Source organism: Schistocerca gregaria, chromosome 8, assembly GCF_023897955.1.
Source record: "Schistocerca gregaria isolate iqSchGreg1 chromosome 8, iqSchGreg1.2, whole genome shotgun sequence".
NCBI lineage: Eukaryota > Metazoa > Arthropoda > Insecta > Orthoptera > Acrididae > Schistocerca > Schistocerca gregaria.
This window is the reverse complement of record NC_064927.1, coordinates 254,671,203-254,690,456: the sequence shown is the minus strand read 5'-3', so window position 1 is coordinate 254,690,456 and position 19,254 is coordinate 254,671,203. Positions and strand designations below refer to the sequence as shown.

At 42.3% G+C, this 19,254-nt stretch overlaps 1 protein-coding gene across 1 annotated transcript in view; it reads right to left on the bottom strand.

Annotated features, from left to right (window-relative positions):
- The window catches only part of LOC126285431 (cubilin-like), a 1,398,426-nt gene that overhangs the window by 793,523 nt on the left and 585,649 nt on the right, over positions 1-19,254 (bottom strand). The window lies entirely within an intron of this gene.

Sequence of the window (19,254 nt, the reverse complement as noted above, 5' to 3'; positions counted from 1 at the left end):
CTTCATCTCCCAGTACCTACTGCAACCTACATCCTTCTGAATCTGCTTAGTGTACTCATCTCTCGGTCTCCATCTACGATTTTTACCCTCCACGCTGCCCTCCAATGCTAAATTTGTGATCCCTTGATGCCTCAAAACATGTCCTACCAACCGATCCCTTCTTCTAGTCAAGTTGTGCCACAAACTTCTCTTCTCCCCAATCCTATTCAATACCTCCTCATTAGTTACGTGATCTATCCACCTTATCTTCAGTATTCTTCTGTAGCACCACATTTCGAAAGCTTCTATTCTCTTCTTGTCCAAACTAGTTATCGTCCATGTTTCACTTCCATACATGGCTACACTCCAAACAAATACTTTCAGAAACGACTTCCTGATACATAAATCTATATTCAATGTTAACAAATTTCTCTTCTTCAGAAACGCTTTCCTTGCCATTGCCAGTCTACATTTTATATCCTCTCTACTTCGACCATCATCAGTTATTTTACTTCCTAAATAGCAAAACTCCTTTACTACTTTAAGTGTCTCATTTCCTAATCTAATTCCCTCAGCATCACCCGATTTAATTTGACTACATTCCATTATCCTCGTTTTGCTTTTGTTAATGTTCATCTTATATCCTCCTTTCAAGACACTGTCCATTCCGTTCAACTGCTCTTCCAAGTCCTTTGCCGTCTCTGACAGAATTACAATGTCATCGGCGAACCTCAAAGTTTTTACTTCGTCTCCATGAATTTTAATACCTACTCCAAATTTTTCTTTTGTTTCCTTTACTGCTTGCTCAATATACAGATTGAATAACATCGGGGAGAGGCAACAACCCTGTCTCACTGCATTCCCAACCACTGCTTCCCTTTCATGCCCCTCGACTCTTATTACTGCCATCTGGTTTCTGTACAAATTATAAATAGCCTTTCGCTCCCTGTATTTTACCCCTGCCACCTTTAGAATTTGAAAAAGAGTATTCCAGTCAACATTGTCAAAAGCTTTCTCTAAGTCTACAATTGCTACAAACGTAGGTTTGCCTTTTCTTAATCTTTCTTCTAAGATAAGTCGTAAGGTCAGTATTGCCTCACGTGTTCCAACATTTCGACGGAATCCAAACTGATCTTCCCCGAGGTCTGCATCTACCAGTTTTTCCATTCGTCTAAAGAATTCGCGTTAGTATTTTGCAGCCGTGGCTTATTAAACTGATAGTTCGGTAATTTTCACATCTGTCAGCACCTGCTTTCTTTGGGATTGGAATTATTATATTCTTCTTGAAGTCTGAGGGTATTTCGCCTGTCTCATACATCTTGCTCACCAGCTGGTAGAGTTTTGTCATGACTGGCTCTCCCAAGGCCGTCAGTAGTTCTAATGGAATGTTGTCTAGTCCGGGGGCCTTGTTTCGACTCAGGTCTTTCAGTGCTCTGTCAAACTCTTCACGCAGTATCGTATCTCCCATTTCGTCTTCATCTACATCCTCTTCTATTTCTATAATATTGTCCTCAAGTACATCGCCCTTGTATAAACCTTCTATATACTCCTCCCACCTTTCTGCCTTCCCTTATTTGCTTAGAACTGGGCTGCCATCTGAGCTCTTGATATTCATACACGTGGTTCTCTTCTCTCCAAAGGTCTCTTTAATTTTCCTGTAGGCAGTATCTATCTTACCCCTAGTGAGATAAGCTTCTACATCCTTACATTTGTCCTCTAGCCATCCCTGTTTAGCCATTTTGCACTTCCTGTCGATCTCATTTTTGAGACGTTTGTATTCCTTTTTGCCTGCTTCATTTACTGCATTTTTATATTTTCTCCTTTCATCAATTAAATTCAATATTTCATCTGTTACCCAAGGCTTTCTACTAGCCCTCGTCTTTTTACCTACTTGATCCTCTGCTGCCTTCAGTATTTCATCCCTCAAAGATACCCATTCTTCTTCTACTGTATTTCTTTCCCCCATTCCTGTCAATTGTTCCCTTCTGCTGGCCCTGAAACTCTGTACAACCTCTGGTTTAGTCAATTTATACAGATCTCATCTCCTTAAATTCCCACCTTTTTGCAATTTCTTCAGTTTTAATCTACAGTTCATAACCAATAGATTGTGGTCAGAGTCCACATCTGCCCCTGGAAATGTCTTACAACTTAAAACCTGGTTCCTAAATCTCTGTCTTACCATTATATAATCTATCTGATACCTTTTAGTATCTCCAGGGTTCTTCCACGTATACAACCTTCTTTCATGATTCTTAAACCAAGTGTTAGCTATGGTTAAGTTATGCTGTGCGCAAAATTCTACCAGGCGGCTTCCTCTTTCATTTCTTAGCCCCAATGCATATCCACACCTTATGTTTCCTTCTCTCCCTTTTCCTACTCTTGAATTCCAGTCAACCCAGGACTATTAAATTTTCGTCTCCCTTCACTACCTGAATAATTTCTTTTATCTCATCATACATGTCATCAATTTCTTCGTCATCTGCAGAGCTAGTTGGCATATAAACTTGTACTACTGTAGTAGGCATGGGCTTCGTGTCTATCTTGGCCACAATAATGCCTTCACTATGCAGTTTGTAGTAGCTTACCCGTACTCCTATTTTTTTTTTTTTTATTCATTATTAAACCTAGTCCTGCATTACCCCTATTTGATTTTGTATTTATAACCCTGTATTCACCTGACCAGAAGTCTTGTTCCTCCTGCCACCGAACTTCACTAATTCCCGCTATATCTAACTTAACCTATCCATTTCCCTTTTTAAATTTTCTAACCTACCTGCCCGATTAAGGGATCTGACATTCCATGCTCCGATCCGTAGAACGCCAGTTTTCTTTCTCCTGATAACGACATCCTCCTGAGTAGTCCCCGCCCGGAGATCCGAATGGGGGACTATTTTCCCTCCGGAATATTTTACCCAAGAGGATGCCATCATCATTTAATCATACAGTAAAGCAGCATGTCCTCGGGAAAAATTACGGCTGTAGTTTCCCCTTGCTTTCAGCCGTTCGCAGTACCAGCACAGCAAGGCCGTTTTGGTTAATGTTGCAAGGCCAGATCAGTCAATCATCCAGGCTGTTGCCCCTGCAACTACTGAAAAGGCTGCTGCCCCTCTTCAGGAACCACACGTTTGTCTTGCCTCTCAACAGATACCCCTCCGTTGTGGTTGCACCTACGGTACGGCCATCTGTATCGCTGAGGCTCGCAAGCCTCCCCACCAACGGCAAGGTCCATGGTTCATTATATTAGTATGTTAGGAGGAAAATGACTACTTTGAAAAAAATCTACTGCTGGCCCTTCTATGCTACTCAGACACTGTAATTTCGAATGCTTCAAACAAAGCAGTTATGAAACTTTACGACAACATCATTAGCTAGCTATATACTGGCAAAATCAAAACCTATATAATACAAATATTAGAGTTGCACAGAGTGCACATCCTTGATTTTTTAAATATTTAGGGATGTTCAATTTCCTGCCTGATGTCCATTAGCAACCTAACATACACTTTTGCACCAGAACACGGAACTCCATTTTGAACCCTAGAGAGAGAATATGTGAAAATTATTTCTACTTCTAGTGTTATGATTGTGAATTGCTGTTATTCATACTCAATTCACTTTTGCTATTAATGACAGATACCATTAGGGAGCACATAAAGAAAAGGATCTCTAGGTCCCTGAAGAGGCATCTGCAAGCCGTCTGATCATCAACTTTGCACAGTATTCTTATTGCACACTTCTGAAGAATAAGCACATTCACTGCAGAGGATTACGTTATAGGACGGAATTGGCTGAAAGTATAAGGGTCAGTGCAGTGAGAGATATTTGTGGGTGCAAAACAGACAGAACTGGGCTTTTTTGTTAACTTATTCATATGCTGGTGCCACCTCTGTTTATTGTCCACGTGGATGACTAAGAACCTTACACATGGAGCATCATACAGTGTATCACCATTGATCTTCACTTCTGGTAGCTGTAAACTCATTTTTATTGGCCTGAAACTGCATAATAAACCTCTCTATAAAAATGTAGCAACACAGCTATCAATGATTGCCAACTGATCTCAATGTTTACCCAGTTCTTCAGTATAATCGAAAGGATTATGTACACAGTAGCAAGTACAAACTGGTCTCAATCTGAATTGCAACAGGGTCTTTCCATGTCATTTTTAGATTCACAAATCAGATTACTCAGAATTAAATGACAACAAAATACTTCCATTGCAAGTTTCGATCCCTTGCCAAATGCATTCCATTACGAATTTTACAGTTCTGTCTTTGAGATGCTCTAATATTAATCCCACCTGATACCACAGTACCACACATGTGGCTCGTACCTGATATTCATCCATCTAATCAATGAATGCTGTAAGGTGATGGGTTCCTCTCACCTCAAGGTCACAGTGACCTCTCCCTACTTTCCAATATTCCCAATAAAGGCACAGAATGGACACTATAAAATAGCATCTTGAGAGGGGGAATAGCCAGTTCAAGTGAACTACAGAGATCAATAATGGGTCCACTCTAATTCTTGTAGTATACAAATAATTGTCACCTTATACCAAAGAATTCAAAATAGTTCTCTTCGCTGATTATGCTTAGTATTATACTCAGGTCTAATGGAGAAACTTGAGAAATTTTATTGAAAATTATTAACAGGTTCTCTGCAAATATGCTGTCATTTAACTTACACAAAACACAATACACATAATTCTCTACTCTATCAGACTTGACCACTATTCTATAAACAATGCTCAAGGAAATATCAGTTTATTAGAAAAAAATATTTAAGTTCTTAGGTGTTTATACCAATGGCAATCTAAAGTGGAATATTACAGAACTTCTTAAGCATCTTAGTCCTGTAACTATTGAATTATGGGTAATACTAGGCAATGGACATGAAGATGTCAAAAACTGAAATCATATAAAAGTGATTCTTATTCTATTGCAGAGGGTTTCAGAATGTGTGTGTGTGTGTGTGTGTGTGTGTGTGTGTGTGTGTGTGTGTGTGTGGAGAGAGAGAGAGGAAAGGGAAAGAAGGGAGTTTGCCCGCAGAGTCAAGGATAGATCACAATTATAATCCACAGAATATGCAAACAGCTAGTTAACTAATTGCATCACAAGCAAATTTCACTTGAAAAACTGTAAATTTGCAAGGACACAATGTCTATTGTTTACTTACACATACTACTGACAGATACTGAAGGTACGTTCATGCTGGTCATACTATAACTAGCTAATTATGAATAATTTCAAGATACAAGCGGTCAAATAGTTTCAACAAAGACCTACACATTTACAACACTGAGAGAGATTCTAGTTATCATCTGCCAAGATGTAACACAAAAGATACAGACAACAGCATTACCACAAGGGGCTAAATTGTTTAATAAACTAACAAAGCATGTAAAAAACTTGAAGGGAAGATGCTTTGAGTGGCTTTTGAGTAGTATCCTATTTATAAGAACTTCCACAGTATCACTAAATTTCTCTCACAGATATCAATTATCTTCATTTGAACCATATTATTTATAAAAAAAATTACATACATTAAGTTCCTCACAATCCAAAACAAATCTGGTATTTGTTTATGGAAAATAAATCAAACAATGGAAAATCCAGGATGGAATGTAACAATATTATGAAAAGGAAAGTAGCCACTCACCACATAGTGGAGATGCTGAGTCACATATAGACACAACAAAAACACTGTTGCAATGTAAGCTTTTGGCCAACACGGCCTTTGTCAAAAATAGACACACACACACACACACACACACACACACACACACAACTGCAGTTTCTGGCAGCTGAAGCCACACTACTAGGAACAGCAGCATTGTGGCAACTGGGTAGGGACAAGGAAGAGGCTGGGGTGGGGAGGGGAAAGGAAAGGTAGGGGCACAGGACAGTAAAGTGCTGCTGGGGAGAGTGCAAGGAAGAGGCCGAGAAAGGGTAGGGCAGCTACGTGCAGTCATAGCTGACCCATAGAGGGAGGGTGGGGTACTGGAAAAGGAGAGAAGTAAAAACACTGGGTGCATTGGTGGAATGGTGGCTGTGTAGTGCTGGAGTGGAAACAGGGAGGGGACTGGATGGGTGAGAAAAATGACTAACAAAGTTTGAGGAAGGGGGGTAATGGGAACATAGGATATATTGCAGGAAGAGTTCGCACCTGAGCAGTTCAGAAAAGTTGGTGTTGGTGGGAAGCATCCATATGGCACAAGCTGTGAAGCAGTCACTGAATTGAAAAATCTTGTGTTGGGCAGCATGCTCAGCAACAGGGTGGTCCACTTGTTCCTTGGTCACAGTTTGCCAGTGACCATTCATGCAGACATACAGCATGCCCACACAGAATGCAGCACATTTGTTGCAACTTAGTTTGTAGATTACATGACTGGTTTCACAGACAGCCCAGCCTTTGATGGGATAGGTGAAGTTTGTGATAAGACTAGAGTAGGTGGGAGGATGTATGGGAAAGGTCTTACGTCTACATTATGTGATCTAAAGTATCTGGACACCTGGCTGAAAATGACTTACAATTTCGTGGCGGCCTCCGTCAGTATTACTGGAATTCAATATAGTGTTGGCCCACCCTTAACCTTGATGAAAGCTTCCACTCACACAGACATATGTTTAATCAGGTGCTGGAAGGGTTATTGGGCAGCCCATTCTTCATTGAGGAGAGGAATTGATGTTGGTTGGTTGGCCTGGAATGAAGTTGGCATTCCAAAACATGCTGAAGGTGTTCTATAGGATTCAGATGAGGACTCTGTGCAGGCCAGTCCATTACAGGTATGTTATTGTCGTGTAACAACTCCACCATAGGATGTGCATTATGAACAGGTGTTCAATCATATTGAGAGATGCAATCGCCATCCCTGAATTGCTTTTCAACAATGGGAAGCAAGAAGGTTCTTAAACATCAATGTAGGCCTGTGTTCTGATAGTACCATGCAAGACAACAAACGGTGCAAGCCCCCTGCATGAGAAAAACAACCACACCATAATACAACCACCTCCAAATTTTACTGTTGGCACTACACACGCTGGCATATGATGTTCACTGGGCATTTGCCATATCCACACCCTCCAATCAGACTGCCACATTGTGTACTGTGATTGGTCACTCCACACAACACTTTTCCACAGTTCAATCATCCAATGTTTACATTCCTTACACAAAGCAAGGTGTAGTTTGGCATTTACGAGCATGATGTGTGACTTATGAGCAGCTGCTCAATCGTTTTCTCACCTCCCACCTAACTGTCATAGTACTTGATTTGATCTTGATGAACTTTGGAATTCCTATGTGATGGTCTGGATAGATGTCTGCCTATTACACATTATGACCCTCTTCGACTGTCAGCAGTCTCTGTCAGCCAACAGTTGAGGTTGGCCTGTATGCTTTTATGTGGTATGTGTCCCTTCACATTTCCACTTCACTATCTCATCAGAAACAGTGGACCTAGGGATGTTTAGGAGTGTGGAAATCTCACATACAGATGTATGACGCAAGTGACACCCAATCACCTGACCACGTTCAAAGTCCATATCTGTGCATTTCTGCTCTCTCACGATGTCTAATGGCTACTGAGGTTGCTGATATGATGTACCTGGTAGTATGTGACAGCACAATGCATATAATATTAAAAACATATGTTTTTGAGAGTGTCCAGATTCTTTTGATCACACATTGTACGTCTGTTACAGGGGTATGAGCAATGAGGGAGGGGTTGGAAGCAGGGGTTGTGTAGGGATGGACGAGTATATCATGTAGATTCAGTGGACAGAGGAATATCACTGTGAGAGGGGTGGAAAGGATAGTGCATCATACATATCTCATTTCAGAACAAAACAAGAGGTAGTCGAAATTCTGGAGAAGAATGTAATTCAGTTGCTCCAGCAGTAAGGTAATGGACATTAGGAATTTTGGCATAAAGGGAGTTGGCATCAGTAGTGACAAGTAGAGCACAGTGTGGTAAAGGTAAACAAAACATGGAGAGTCGGTGGAATAAATGGTTGGCATGCTTTATATATTAGGGTAGGTTCCAGGTAATAGGGTGAATGTGTTGGTCTACCAGAACAGAGATTCTATCAGTGGGAGTACAGTAACCAGCCAAAATGGGGCTTCCTGGGTGGTTGGGTTTATGGACTTTATGAAACATGTAGAAGGTAGGAGTGCAGGAAGTGGTAGGAATGAGGAGAGAGATGGACTCCGAGGAGAGGTTCTAGGATGGGGCTAAGGATTTAAGGAGAGAATGGAGATCCTGCTGGATTTCTGGAATGGGGTCATTCTGGCTAGGTTTGTAGGAGGATTTATCTGATAGCTGGCAGAGTCCTTCTGCCAAGTAATCCTTGCAGTTTAAAACAACATTGGTGGATCCTCTGTCCGTAGGTAGGATAATAAGGTTAGGATGGTGGACTGCAGTTCTTTCTGTAGATGTAAGGTTGGTTTGAATGTTAAGGGATTTGGGGATGATGAAGGAGCAAGGTGTGAGGTTAAGAAATTCTGGAAAGTTAACAGGGGGTAATTTGGGGGCAGTGGGTTTGAATCACAGCTCGATGGAGGAGTCAACTGAGTCAGGTATGGTTTAATATTGCTCTTTGGTTGAGTCTGATTAGTAGGGTTGGTAACAAAAAGTGTTTCCACTGTAAGGACAGGGAGAAGGAGAGAAGGATTTTAACAAGTCCTGCATGACTGCATTTGGGAGTGGGGCAGAAGGTGAGGGCTTTGGTAAGAACTGCTATTTCAGTAGGGCTGAGACTTCTGGAGGAAAGGTTCATGACTGTGTTTGGGGTACGTTTAGGTTGTGGGTACTGCATGGTGGTGGGAGGGTTGGGTAGGTGTAGTAGGTCTGCAAGACAGGGTTTACAGCTATGACTGCACCTAGCTGCCCTACCCTCTCTCTACCTTGACCTTGTGCACTCCCAAGCAGCACTTCACTGTCCTCTGCCCTACTCTGCTATCCTTCCCCCTCGCTGCCCCAGCTTTGTCCTTACCATTGCCATACCCATCATGCACTGCTGCTGTTGCTTGCAGTGTGGCTGCCAGAGGCTGCAGTGGTGTGTGTGTGTGTGTGTGTGTGTGTGTGTGTGTGTGTGTGTTGTCTGTTTCCAACAAGGTTGGTTGGTTTGTGGGGGTTAAAGGGACAGACTGCGATGGTCATCGGTCCCTTTTGCCAAAAAACTAAAATCACCCACAGAGAATAAAAAAAACGAACAACAGATAAGACGTCAGATGACACAGGATAAGAAAGACTCAGACAGAGATCAGACAAAACAAAAGAAAATCACACAGAAAGTGACACTGGTTGGCCGACCATAGAGAAGAAAAAGGAAAAACCAATCACCGAGAACACATTAAAAACTCAGTTTAAAATCGGAGGCCAAAAGCCAGAATCAACACTAAAAAACATAAACACTCAGATTAAATGATAAAAAACTCCTGCCCAAAAAAAATCCAAAACTAAGTCCACCATGGCAGAGTCATCTATTAGAAGGGAACGAGGATGAGGGAAACACTGGTCCAGAGCTCGTAAACCGCTCAGGGAATCACTACAGATAACAAAGGACTCACCTGAGCAGGAGCAGTTTTACACTAGGGCTCCAAAGATGGCAACCAGCTCAGCAGTGTAAACACTGCAGCCAGCCAGCAAGGAATGTTGTTTGGAATGGTCGCCTAGAGTTATCACCTAACCGTCACGACCAGCAACCATCGAACCGTCTGTGTACGCAATGCCAGAGCCCTGATACGTTGCGAGGATGGAAAGAAAGTGGCAGCGGAAAGCCTCTGGAGGGACTGAGTCCTTTGGGCCCTGTGCCAATTTCAGCTGAAGGCGAGGGCGAGGCACACACCATGGGGGTGTACACAGAGGTGCCCGGAAATGAGGCACTAGAGGTAAAGCCACAAGCCCGGAGAGAAGCTCTTTGACGCGGACCACGATCGTACAACCTGAACGAGGCCGACGTTCTGGCAGATAGAGGAGCAATTGTGGTAACAGAAGACGATAGTTTGGATGCCCAGGCAAGCTAGAAACATGGGCAGCATAAGCAGCCAGTGAATTTTGGCACCTTAACCGCTCAGGCATCGCAGAGCATTTAGATGCCGCCAACACATCTGTTTAAGCTGCCGAATATGAGGCAGCCAAGTCAACTGGGCATAAAAAACTACACCGAAAAATCTGTGTGTCTCAACCACAGCAAGAAGTTCGCCATCAAAATAAAGCCACGGCTCCGGGTGAACAGTGCGTCACCGGCATAAATGCATAACGCAGGTCTTGGCAGCCGAAAACTGAAAGCCATGTGCTACAGCCCAAGACTGCGGCTTATGGATAGCGCCCTGTAGCTGACGTTCAGCAGCTGCTATGCCAATAGAGCTGTAGTAAAGGCAGACGTCATCAGCATACAGGGACGCTGAGACAGACGTCCCCACCGCCGCAGCAAGCCCGTTAATAGCTATTAAAAACAGGCAGAAACTTAAAACTGATCCCTGTGACACACCATTCTCCTGGACTCGGGAGGAACTATGGGAGGCCGCTACTTGCACACAGAAGGTACGATACGACAGAAAATTTCTGATAAAGATCGGCAGAGGGCCCCGAAGACCCCATCCATGAAGTATAGAAAGGATGTGATGACGTCATGTCGTATCTTCCGCATGTCGAAAAAGACAGTGACCAGGTGCTGACGGCAGGCAAAGGCAGTACGGATGGCCAACTCCAGGCTCACCAGATTGTCGGCGGCGGAGCGGCCTTTATGGAACCCAACCTGAGGTGGAGCCAGAAGGCCCAGACTCCAGAACCCAATTCAAGCACCAGCTCACCATCCTTTCAAGCAACTTGCAAAGAATGTTGGTGAGGGTAATGGGACGGTAGCTGTCCACCTCCAAAGGGTTCTTGCCTGGTTCCAGAATGGGGATAATAATACTTTCCCACCATTGCAACGGAAACTCACCCACAACCCAAATACGGTTGTAAAGGTCGAGGAACAGTCGCTAGCAGTCCACCGAAAGGCGTTTCAGCATCTGACAACGGATGCCATCTCGCCCAGGACTGGTATCAGGGCAAGCGGCTAGGGCACTGCAAAATTACCATTCACTGAATGGAACATTGCATGATTCTCGATAGTGGGTGCGAAACGAAAGGCTCTGACGTTCCATCCGCTCTTTAATGGAGCAGAAGGCCAGGGGGTAATTTGGACAAGCGGAACTCAGAGAAAAATGCTCTGCCAAGCGGTTTGCAATGACGTTGGAGTCAGTACAAACTGCTCCATTCAGTGAGAGTGCAGGGACGCTGACAGGGGTCTGATAGACGTGTTGAATCTTGGCCCAGGTCTGTGACAGAGTGACATGGAGGCCAATGGTTGACACATACCGCACCCACCACTCCTGCTTGCGTTGGCGGATAAGGCGGCAGGCTCGCGCACGCAGGTGTTTGAAGGCGATAAGGTGTTCGAGGGAGGGATGTTGCTTGTGATGCTGGAGCGCCCACTGGCGATCTTTAATAGCTTGAGCGATCTCAGGCAACCACCAAGGCACAGTCCGCCGCTGAGGGGACCCAGAAAAATGGAGAATGGCAGATTCGGAAGCAGCAACGATGGCGGTGGTGACCGATTGAACCACCACGTCAATGTCATCACTAGAGAGAGGCTCAATAGCGGCAGTGGAGGAAAACAAGTCCCAGTCAGCCTTATTCATGGCCCACCTGCAAGGCCGCCCAGAAGACTGACGCTGTGGCAGCGACAGAAAGATCGGAAAGTGGTCACTACCACACAGGTCATCATGCACACTCCAGTCGACAGACGGTAAGAGGCTAGGGCTGCAGATCGAAAGGTCGATGGTGGAGTATGTGCCATGCGCCATGCTGAAGTGTGTGAAGGAACCATTATTTAAAAGCAAAAGATCGAGCTGTGCCAATAAATGCTCAATGGTGGCACCTCGACCTGTCACCACCGACCCACCCCACAGAGGGTTATGGGCGTTGAAGTCGCCCAGAAACAGGAAAGGGAGCGGCAATTGGGCTATCAGCGCAGCCCCCGATGGTTTGGGGGGGGGCGTTGCTCCTGAAGTAGATGGAGGAGGAGCAACAGGGAGTGTAGTGCTCCCAACCATCAAGGGGCAGGCGTGGTTCCCTGGCTCTGAGAGCTAACAGTGTGTGGTGTAGCTATAGGAACTGTAACAGGAGCGACAGTGGCAGCATAAGTGGCTGTTATTCGTACTGGATGCAGTCGTTCAAACTTACACTTAGCCTCAGTGTGGGTCAGCCTATCCAGGGTCTTGTATTTCATTATTTCACGCTCCTTCTGGATAACCTTACAGTCCGGCAAGCAAGGGGGATGGTTCTCCCCGCAGCTGACACAGATGGGAGGCGGGGCACATGGAGTATCAGGATGGGATGGTCGACCACAATTGCGACATATGAGGCTGGAAGCACAGCGAGAAGACATATGGCCAAAATTGAAACACTTGAAGCACCGCATCGGGTGAGGGATATATGGCTTGACATCACAACGGTATACCATCACCTTGACCTTCTCACGTAATGTGTCACCCTCAAAGGCCAAGATGAAGGCACCGGTGGCAATTTGGTGATCTCTCGGACCCCGGTGCATGCGCCGAACGAAATGGACCCCTCGTCGCTCTAAGTTGGCACACAGCTCGTCATTGGACTGTAAAAGCAGATCTCTGTGAAAAATAATTCCCTGGACCATATTTAAGCTTTTATATGGGGTGATAGTAACAGAAGCATCCCCCATCTTCGTACAAGTGAGCAAGGCTTGTGACTGGGCAGAGATTGCTGTTTTTATTAAGACTGACTCTGACCGCATTTTGGACAAGCCCTCCACCTCCCTGTACTTGTGCTCTAAATGTTCTACAAAGAACTGAGGCTACACAGACACAAATGATTCCCCGTCAGTTCTGGTACAGATGAGATACCGGGGCGAATACCTTTTGCTCTCATTCATAGCCTTTCGTTCCTCCCATGGTGTGGCCAGGGAGGGGAACGATTTGGGGTCATACACATTAGCCTGAAAGTGAGCTTTGGAACTTTTAAAGACTGCTGATGGCTGGCCGCCAGCGAGAGATGATGTACCACGCTTCATTGCGGGTCATCCACCCTGATGCCACCTACTCCGACCAAGGGCCCTCCCCACGGGCATCACCCAGCCACAGCAAAGGCCACCTGGCAGGATGGCCATTGCCAGGAGTCCCGATGCCCCAGGGAGATGGGCATCTACTCCTTGGCATAAGTGGGGAGTTAACGGTGCAGGCATCAGTAGAGCGATCCCTTTGTAGTCAGGGGGCTGCAACCAACAAGGTACATGGCAGCCCCACCACAACAGACTGGCTACCGTGCTGGATTTTAGGTGACATGTCGTCCATGGTTTTCATGTGTGCAGAAACTGGCACTGCTCATCGCATGGCAGAAAGTGCACGCAGGAACAGATACATGCCCAAGATGGAGAGCGGGCAGGACTGCAACGCAATGACTAATAAGCTGGCGAAAGTTCTCAATGCTGGATGGACACAATGCACCAAGTAAGGCGCCCTACCCTAATCGGCTCGCTCTTCAGAAAAATTTTGAGATATGGAGGTCAAACCCGACAGGGGACCATCACATAAGGCCAAAACGTTTGAGACTCCTTTTAGTCGCCTCTTACAACAGGCAGGAATACCGCGGGCCTATTCTAACCCCTGAACCCGCAGGGGTGTGTTTCCAACAAGGTCTAGTTGGCTATATACTGTGACAGTCTTTTTGTTGTACACATCTGTGACTCAGCATCTGCACTATATGGTGGGTGGAAACTTTCCTTTTCATACCACTGAAAATAAGTCAAAGTTTATCATAATCCTAATTCACAGTGATGTTTTGGATTTCTCTTATTGTTGTTGATGCAGAATACAGCAACATAAAATTCATCAGGTCAAATAAAAATCTACTCACATTAATAACTTGTAGCATTAATATTCAAGGTATCAAAATGACAATGAAAGTCTTGTACAAGGCTGCAAAAAGTGGATTTCCACATTGAGACCACAGAACATCTTAAGGAAATCATGAGGTGCAAACCAGGTTTAAGAAAGAAGGATACAATTAAGTGAAGACAGAATTACAAAAAATGATTCATAGACTAGAATCAGACATATTAGATACCATAATTCAAAATTATGGGAAGGCTGAACATTTAATTGCACCTTTATCACAAGATACTGTTACAATTCTTGCATGGAGGCAAGGATATTTTATGTGTTCAAAGTGTCCACCATTAGCAGCCAAGCAACGTCAATGCCACTGAAATGTTGACCCAACTATGGCTATGAGTGTTGCCCATGTGACAGCCGAACAGCATGAAGTGATGGTTCCTCATAGATCACTCAGTTTAGTTGGCTCTTGCTGACAAACTTCACTTTTCAAGGTCCCCCACAGGTAGAAGTCAAGAGGTGTGAGATCTAGAGACTGTGGTGGGCACTCAACAGCCCATCTTCCACTTATCCATAGTGCAGGTAGATTTTCATCCTACTAGGCACTGGCATCTACGTGATAGTGAGGCAGAGTAACATTTTGTTGTACATAATATCTTTCATTTCCAAACACCTCTCAGATGGCAGGTAAAATCGAAGTCTGCAGCATATGAAGCCACACCTCACCGTTTACACTAAATTCAAAGAACAATGAGCCAGTCAAACCCCATGATGACAGACCCATCAACATCTGGTAGATTAACGTGTTTTTCCATGTGAAGGTTTTAAGGAATCTGCTACACATTATTGTGACAGTTTACAGTACCGTTCAGTGTGAACTGCAGTTCATTAGACCAGACAACCAACCCTCCAAACCATTGATCCTTGTGAAGCTTGCCTTCAAAACACTCACATTACTCCACCCTTCATTCATAGCAAGCAGCATGCAGTGATCTTGGAATGCACACTTTCCACTTTTCAGCCTTCAATGTTCATTGTACTCTTGATCTGCTTACCAGGCTTTTACGTGCATCTTGCTTTACAGATTTTTTATGTAACTCCATACAATGTTGCAACAAAGTAGTGCTGGTTGTTGTTTTTGGTCAGCCTGATTTTTCCTTATGAACATCCTTAACAGTACTGTCAGCTTCAAATTTATGTCAAATACAAGAAACTGTTGTATGTGTTGCTGGCTGAGCAACGTACACATTATGCCATTGCCACTGTACCGCCATAATGTTTTCATACTTCCAGTACCAGTTCAATATGGTACTGCATTACTAAATCAACCATCTTATTTCATTCATTGCTGCACTGTCGTCTGCTGGAAAATGCGCACCAAGGTCTGTTAAGAAAACAGTGAACTATGCTACTGCACAAAATTGCCACAATATGTCAATTTTTTCCAAAGATATTAACTATTAAAGACTGTCTACATTTTTCAGGACCCCTCAAAAAGCTGTGCTTCCAGAATTACACACAAATTTAAAAGAAGAATAAAGGAATAAAAATTACTTGAAAAATTTCTAATAACATATACATATTAAAATAACTATAAATAACTATTCATAGTATCAGATTAGTTTCAGGGAATTATGAATACTTAATCCTTTTGCTGCTAAAGACAGGTTTGCCACAGGTCTAGAGGAGTGGAGTGTCATTATGGCCTAAGCTGACTATCTGCACCACAACATTTCTATGGATGACCACTAACCTCCAGCTGTATTGCCAGTGCTGGTCTCCTTGTTGTGTAGTGAACATTTGTGTCATAGCTTGCTGTAGAATCAATACATCTACTCCCTCCAGTTCATCTGTGCTTGAAGCGTGGTAGCACAATAATTCGTTCACAAACAATTTACAAGGAAAATGAATTGCTTGCTGAAACACACTCCCAAGGTGTCTGAATACATTTTGAATACATGTACAAAATTAAATGTTTTCTGAAAAATTTCAAGGCAAGAAATCAATGTTCTTGGATACTAAATCTTTCCTTAATGTCAGAATAATTTGATCATATCATATGACATGAATCTGCATATGTTTTTATTAACTTGCACTATGTACTATGTGTATTTACATTGTGCATAGAATACAGGGATACCTCTGAACATCATTTTGGACCTACTTTCACCCAGGATAGTGCAGAAACTTGAGATAGCATTGACTAAACAAGATTTTGGAAGTTCCCTGCAGAAACACTGAGCCATACTGCATCTGTAGCTGTCCACAATTGCAAAACAGTTTTGTGCACCAACTGACCTCTCAATTATGTCCCATAAATGTTTGACAGGATTCATTCTAATTTATCTGGGTGGCAAGAATGTTCTTCAAACCAGCCACAAATAATTGTGGCTTGGTGGTACAGTACATTGTTATCCATAAGAATTCCATCATTGTTTGGGAACATGAAATCCATGCATGGCTGCAAAGGGAACATTTTCACACGAATCATCTGAGTACAAATGACAGCTCTGCCAATGCGCTGCCCTTTTATATCTTATGTACACGATACTACCATCATCTGTGTAGGTGCATATCACTCTCCTACATTTTTTGTAACATCAGTGGAATTGTCTATTTATAGGGCGATAATTTTCATGTCATAAGCAAATGAATATTTACAATTTTTGTTTCACTGGCACAGTGTATATTGTGCAATTACATTGTGTACAAAATAGCTATAGCATCATCTGATACATCAAGTCTATTTCTTTCCAGCACACTTTTTTTATTTGGAGAGATGCTCCAAAGTGAGGAAACAAAACAGTCTGAAATTTTTTATATAGTCAGTATGTATTTTCAATGGTTTGGAGGGATGGTTGTCTCGTCTAATGAACTGCAGTTCACATTGAACAGTACTGTAAACTGTCACAATAATGTGTAGTGGATTCCTTAAAAGCTTCACATTCACATGGAAAAACATGTTTATCTACCAGATGTTGATGGGTCTGTCATCATGGGGTTTGACTGGCCCATTGTTCTTTGAATTTAGTGTAAACGGTGAGGTGTGGCTTCATATGCTGCAGACATCGATTTTACCTGCCATCTGAGAGGTGTTTGGAAATGAAAGATTTTCATCCTACTAGGCTCTGACATCTCTGTGATAGTGAGGCAGAGCACCATTCTTTTGTACATAATATCTTTCAGTCCTTGCTTACATCCTTAAGCCAGTATACAGTCAAAATATCAGGGTGCTGGGATACAACTGTTTCTGTAACATTGGAATAATTCCACCACATTGTAAAGCAATGAATATGTATAGCCTTTGTTTAACTGGCAGAATGAATCCTGTGTATTTACGTCATGTACAAAATAGATAATGTAGCATATAAATGCCACATCTGTTTGTTACCAATATATTTCATCAACTGGAGAGGCACTTCAAACTCAGAAACTTGAAGCATTTGAATACACATTTCAAGATGTGCCTTTTAACCTTTTAACTTATTTAATAGATCCACAGAGCTTGAAACACCATCCTTTGGTTTGAATTTTGTGTTAAAGATTTTCCTATCTACTCCATTTTTATTTATTTACTGTCAATTTTTTACTTTTTCATTGCACTACATTGTCAAAGATGTTACTTGCTGTACGTTTCTGCTTCAGTCTAAACGTGATACTTCTCTTCCAATGTTGTTTGCAAACATTGTAATTTCTTTGGTGCAATACTCAGGAAATGTCTGAAGATGGCCCTGTAAGCCGAAAACCAGTTAACATAATAAAAATTAATGCTGTAGAACAAACTGGTGCTTTTCATTTATTATAATGTTGTTCTACCAAGAGCCAATGGAAGAGTCTGTTAACATGAAACATGCCTTCTGATAGGAATATCATAAAAAATGACAGACTGCCTGAGTCATTAACATCCATGCCTCAAATATGATTAAGCAAACACATATTTTAATGGCTGGAAGTTGAATTGTTTCAAATGAAAAATATCAGTAAGGTGTGGTCTTTTCTGAAGTGTTTCACTATCAACTTATTATTCTTAGAATTCTGAACATCTGTCGAGTAAATCTCATGTGGAAATATCAAAGTGGTGTCCTATATCAGCTGATGTATAGGGAGGAGGACTATTAATTCAATATTCTGCTGAAGATTCATCATGCAAACAACATTACAGAATTCACATTCATTACTGTTCCTAGTAAGGATCTCCAGTATGCCCCCATCTGTACAACAACAGTGATGTGGCTTTTCCCTTATAGAACAGACGAATGTGAAGTTAATACTGACAAAACAACACAATAAGAAGCTGACATTGGCAGTAAGGAGCTACAGTATACAGAAGCAAACACAGATGCACACTCAAACTATGCAGCCAGAACTCAGAAACTCTCTGGAAGGACACTTCAGAAATTCAGAACTGCATATAAGAACATCTGGCCCTTGCAAACACTTGTGGCCCAGTGTTTTAAAAATTGTTCAAAGAAGTGAGAGGGATGGTGGAACAGGAGGACATTTATACACACGAAAAGTGATGGGAAGCATAGGAGCAGAAAAAATTAATAAAATGCAAATCTTCTGCAGCTTACGCAATGGATTACACACAGCATATGTAATAATTTGCCTAAGGCAACTATCATTTACATAATAATTTCAATTCCCAAGTTATTTTATCACAATTTTTGAAGCAACTTTTCTTCATCAAAAAATACTGAATCAAAACAATGATCTCTGTAACTTCATAAACAACAAATGAATGGATGGCTCAATTTTTGTGCAACCTTCAGAGCTGCTAACATTTAAATACAAGAAAATGGCCCTTAATTTTCATTTAAATAGAAGCAAATGATTCCTACTTTTCAAATAGACATTGTACCACATATGTCTACTGACAGGTGCCTCAGATAAATGTTATGTTAATCAAGCTTGTGGATTGAATTTGAGTCTTAATTACTTCATTGTCTTTTAATCCACTGCACTGTATACAGCAGGTCTTTCGAGTTCTCAAAATGTCTTTCATATTCATAAAAAGGTATAGTTTGAATAATCAATGATTAAAATAGTAATTTCATTATGATGTACCTTATAAAACAAAATCTTAACACTTTTAATTACATACTAATAAGATGTTATTTCCTTTGTCTTTTATAAGTGATGCACAAACTCGCATGCTGATATTATCAAATTCATTCACTCTTCTATTGAACTAACAATCACACTATACCTTCCCTAAATATTCTGCCACCCAAAAAAAGACAGTAAATTCAAAAAATAGAAGTTTTCCTGCAGCTAGTGAACTTCAGTCCATTGCCACAACAGATACATAAATCAACCTTCACAGAATGAAGTATGAAATACAGTATCTTAGGCTTA